Here is a 6,000-nt window from a genome sequence, read left to right as displayed (position 1 = left end):
AAAGAGAAAGATGATGCTACTGTGCGTGAATCGTTCGGTAGCCTCCCGTACTAAAGCAATAAAACCCGCAAGACGCGAAACTATTCACAATGACCTATCAGGTTCCCTCTGGGCCGCAGGGCGCGAATCTACAGTGCACGTCGGCGCTCATGCTTACCGAACTTCATCTCCTGGAAGCGGCACCTCCGGTCACCGGCACGGTCACACTAGAACTGAACTACCGCCCCTTTGTCCACCACCCATCCGCGGAGGGCGGTTGGCGCCCGCCCGCAAAAAACGGGCGCGCACCTGAACTGGCCAATCATAGGGCCGGAATTTCACAGGGAGGCGACCTCGCGACGTTAAAATTAGGCAGAAATAGCGGTTAAAAGGTTGGTAAGGCTGGTTGGGGAACTGAGAACAGGAGAAACTTTGGGCACTACTGAATGTTCAAACGACACCACGTGCTACCCTGGCGATCGGAAAAGGGATGGGAAACGGGAAGCCATCATGGCTGCTAGGAAGACTGCTGCCCTCGCCCATAAACAAAGAAAATTTCTAGCGCCAAGCTCCTCTTACATATCAGTGTGAGACAAGCTGTAAAAATCATCAAATAAATCAGGAAAACCCATAGAAATTATTAATATTGCCTGAATTATTATTTTACTGAATACCAGAATGCTGGGATTAGAAATATGAAATACGAGCACTGAATCGTGACTGAATTGGCTTAGGGCATTCGGTAATCATACACCCAATTTCTGAACTCTCCCCAATGCGTGCAAATGTCACACGATGGTTGAATGAACACAGTGTATCACAGTTGCAGTTCTCTAGTACAATGACTTGGATCGTTGTGCATTAATGTGTTTAAACGATTTTCATCAAACACCGAAGAGTCACTAATGTTAAAACGATCGTCTTTAAAACGAGAAAACCATTTTCTTGCCGTGATCTGTCCTATGGCATTATCCCCATATGCTGTGCAAGGGCTTTTGGCTGCCTCTCCTGCTGTCACCTCTCTACTGAACTCAAACAGAATAATGTGTTGGAAATGATTCGATTTATGCACTTTCCATATCATTTTCTAGTGTCCACAGCTCCACTCACTACCTCAAAATTACTAAATGACAACATGTAAACTCAAACAGTGGAAGTGAAGAAAATCAATAAATAAATAAACTGATGGCAGCTCAAATACCAACAAGCATAACAACGATCTTATGCACCAACCTAATAATTTTATTTGCATTTGAAATCATAAATTTTATTGTGGGAATTATAATAATGTCTTCACAATCCTTTGCGAACGTAATACGTATACTGTCACAGATATCTGATCGTTGTTTGGACGTTGTGGGAGGTAAAAAGGAAGTTAATTTTCTCAACTTAATGCACGCTGAATGACTTTCAGCGATGTATGTTCTTTGACCCGAGAGACGTCTTATGCCTTTGTTGAGGCTGACGCTGAAACGTGGACATTGTGTCTTAACCCGACGGCGCGAGATTTCCAGGAGAGCGGAGTGAACTTGTGGGTAGCGGGCCGTTTAACGGCCGCAACACCAGCACAAAGTCCCTATATTCAGTGTAATATTGCCCCGTGACTTGTTGTTAGATCTACAAAAGAGTTATATAAATAAATATGTCTCCGCTGTTAGTTTCATGAGACCCTGTTCGTCTATGGCGACGAAAACAGCTCAACGGTCAATAGTTTAGAACATAAGATTTTGATTCTCCTGTACATAATTAAGATACGAAAATTTGCTTTCTGGTGATATTACCTACACTCTGTCTACTGGATACGTCTTTAGAAATGATTTTTCTGTATCATTCTACAAAATTATGAAATAATGTTTGAATAGTATTATTATTGCCATTTTCCTTCTCGGACAGGACAGCTAGGGACAGCGCGCCAATCTCGATTTCATATTCGTTGTTCTTTTCATCGAGGACTCTTACATCTATTCATCATGATTTTTCTTCTTTTCTTTTGACTAGTTGTATTTTTCTCACTCTCCTACCTTTTAATCGTTTCGTATTCAATAACACTTTTGTCAGTATTTTTCTTCAGATCTTATATTATTTCTACCAAATCCTTATTTGCTTCACGTTTCCATCATTTTTGGTTAATTTAATTTCTTGCAGTCGATATAAATGTCCAAAAAATACCAATCTTCTTTTCCTCATTACTTCCGATAAGTTTCGACAAATTTCAGCATTAATATGTAATTCACAAACTTCCATGACTTTTCGTATACCTAATATTTTCCTAATGATTCACATTTACAGCATTGCTAATTTATCTAAATTATAGTTTAATGCTGGACATTTTCATGGATACAGAGTTTCTGGCTCCACTACTGTACTGTAACGCCTCTTTTTTGCATTTTTCAAGAGCCATTTTATGTATTCTTTCCTCTATAGCGGCTTTTTGCAAAACGTTTTCTGAGATTATCGACCCAAGGTATTTTAATTTATTTAACCGTATCAATTTGGCCAATATCTGCTGTCAGAAATTTCCTTCTACATTTAGTGTTTGTAAAGAAAATATTTTGCCTGGAGAAATTCTTAAGCTGGTCCTCCATCTAAAATATTAATTTATTTTACAGCAGATGTCACATTTTCAGAAAGTAAGCCAAAGTCATCTACAAATGCGAGACAGTTTATTGCAACATATTTATTCCCTCTTCCGAACTTTATTGCTGAAATCTTGTATTTATTCACTTTTTCCATTCCAAGTTGTTGCTGTTTCGTCTGTAACACAGGGACATGGAAATGGGGATTGGTCATCACCTTCGCATACATCTGCGTTAATTTCGAAGGGCTGTTATATTTCTCCCGTAAACTTCACTTTGGATAATGTGTTGACACGAGAGTCGTGAATTAGATTTGCTGATTTAGAATTTACGCCAAGGTCTCGGGTTATTTCATCCGTATTTTTCTGTCAACGGAACTAGACCCTTTATGAAAGCGACAAACATTACTACAATATCTTTTGAATTCAGTAATCCATGGTGAATGATTGACTACAAATTAAACATTTCTTGGGAACCTGACTTGCACTACGTAAAACCACCTTCATATTCATCCAAATTCTTGTTCAGTGTTATTTCCACTCAGTTCAGTACAATCTTGGAAAATACTTTATATGCAACTGGTGGCAAATAAACTATTGTGCAGTTGTTAAGGTCTTGTTTATTGCCTTTCTTATGTAAGTGGGTGTATCAAGAGTAATTTACATTCACCTGGGATTTTTTCTGTTTTCCAGATTCTCTCAGAGACATAATTTTAGTTCATTTATTATTATTATTATTTTAAAATCGTATTGACCAACTGGGATCACTTTAACAACTACAGTTCCTCTTCTTCCTCCGTTGTTGTTTTCTATTTTTCCACTATTCCCTCATTTTGTCCCCATACAGTTACTTCCTTTCTTCTGTTCATGTTTTTCCCAATTTTTTATTTCTTCTTCTTCTTTGAAAACCTTCCAAATTTAGTATTTTATTTTAAAAACGGGTTATTTCTGCTATTTCTGATTCTTTGATGTTGTTTCTTTCTAGATTTATCCTTATTTCTGTAATCCACGCTATTGTCGATTTCCTCTTCCAGGAATATAGGAGTATTTGTTGTATTAGTCTATTCCCATCCATTTGGTAGAAGTGTCCGAAAAAAGGTTAATCTTCGTTTGGCCATTACTTCAGATATTTTCTGTATATTTTTGTAGATCTCCTTTCTTTCCAACCATCTGAAGTTTTCATTGCACCCATTATTTTTCTAATAATCCTTCTTTCCAGTATCTCTAATCTGTCCATTTTATAGTTCATCATTAGGCATTCAGATCCATCTAACATCCTGGTCATACCACTGTGGTGTAGTGTTTTAGTTTTGTTTCTCTAGATATACATTTGTTGTAAATATTTTTGGTCATACCATATGCTCTTTCCATTTTGTTAATTCTTACATCTATTGCAGATTTTTCTAGTCCACTCTGTTCTATAGTCTCGCCAAGATATCTAAATTTATTTACTCGCTCTATTTTACCTATTGTGTTTCTATGAATTTTCGCGCATGTTTTATATTTGTCATGAATTTTGTTTTTTCAGCTGAAATTTTGAGATTGGTTCTGTTTGCTATTTTTTCCAGAAGATTTATCTGAATTACTGCTTCTGTCAGATTTTCTGAAAGTATTGCAAAATCATCTGCAAAAGCCAAGCAGTTTACCTTGATTCCTTTTGTTTTGCTTCCCAGAGTTATTGGTTCAATTTTGTGATTTTTTAGCTCCGAATTCCAGATTCTTATAATTTTTTCTAGAACACAACTAAAAAGTAATGGTGATAAGCCATCACCTTTTCTAACACCAATTTTTATTTCAGATGGCTGAGATACAGCTCCCATAAATTCGACTTGAGGTATTGTACCTTTTAGTGTTTCAAACACTATATTTGCTACTTTTGATTTAACACCAGATTCTCTAATGACCTTATCTATTGTTTCTCTGTCTATAAAATCAAATGCTTTCTTGAAATCAATAAATGACACTATTATTGGTTTGCTGTTTAACATTCTATGGTGAATTATTGACTTTAATTTAAAAATTTGTTCTGCACAAGATCTTCCCTTTCGAAAACTGCCCTGAAATTCTCCCAGTTGTTTGTCTAAACCCTTTTGAGGAGAATTTTTGATAATATTTTGTGGATGGATTAATACTGCTTTCCATCCAACTGGAATCTTTTTAGTTTTCCAAATATTCTCAAGAAGCAGTGGTAGGTCCTTTATGATTTTTGGTTCTGACGACTTCAATAATTCTGCCGTAATGCAGCCCTCACCACTTGGTTAGTTGTTTTTGAGTGTTTTATGGCTTCATAAATTTCTAACTCTATTGGTGGGAAATCTTCCTCTAGATTTTGAGGTATCACTGGAAATTCTAATTTATCTGTTGGAACTGGACAGTTTAACAGCTTTACAAAACATGTTGCTAAAATGTCACAATTTTCTTTGTTATTTAATCCCATTTTGCCATTTTCATCTTTGGAACAAATACTTGGTGTCAGATATCTTTTAAGTATGTGTTTAAAAATTTGCTAAAAATTTTGGTGAAATTTTCTTTTATTTCAATAAGCTGAGAATTTTCAATGTTTGTTCCGATATTCTGGATTATTTTTGATGTTCCTTTTCTTTGTTGTCTGAATTGTTCAGATATTATTATTATTATTATTATTATTATTATTATTATTATTATTATTATTATTATTATTATTGCTATTTTGTTGAAAGTCCACATGTTGAGAAATGTGGCTGTTGAACTTAAGGTCTTCTTATCTTCTGAAGATAATAAACCTTTTTTAAACCATACATGTGGCTGGTAGCTGTTTTTTATATAAATTGTAAACATTATTATTATTTCCTTTCCTTTCTCAGACATTATGTCTGGTTAAAAATGGAGAGTGACATGGATCTTGATCAAGCATGATTACTTTTAACTTTAAAGTATATGTTACATTGCATTTAGGAACTTTCGGGTAATTGAATATGTATCAACAATTACAGATTTCTGTAGTTGTATATATATGTTTGGATGTAGCTGTATTGCGTTGATGTACTGGTGAATATTGTGTAGTATGACTCCTGTACTTGATAGTATAATGGTATTATGTCAACTTTATCCTGATGCCACATGTACTTGACTTCCTCAGCCAATTGGATGTATTTTTCAATTTTTGTCCTGTTATCTTCTGTATATTTGTTGTATAGGATATGGATATTTCGATTAGTTGTGTTAATTTCTTCTTTTTATTGGTGAGTATGATGTCAGGTTTGTTATGTGGTGTTGTTTTATCTGTTATAATAGTTCTGTTCCTGTATAATTTGTATACATCATTCTCCAGTACATTTTGTGATGCATACTTGTATGTGAGAATGTGTTGTTTTATTAGTTTATGTTGTGTGGCAAGTTGTTGAAGTATTATTTTTGCTACATTGTCATGTCTTCTGGTGTATTCTGTATTTGCTAGTGTTGTACAT

Source organism: Schistocerca piceifrons, chromosome 2, assembly GCF_021461385.2.
Source record: "Schistocerca piceifrons isolate TAMUIC-IGC-003096 chromosome 2, iqSchPice1.1, whole genome shotgun sequence".
Classification (NCBI taxonomy): domain Eukaryota; kingdom Metazoa; phylum Arthropoda; class Insecta; order Orthoptera; family Acrididae; genus Schistocerca; species Schistocerca piceifrons.
The sequence above is the reverse complement of the archived record's forward strand: the minus strand, read 5'-3'. Positions refer to the sequence as shown.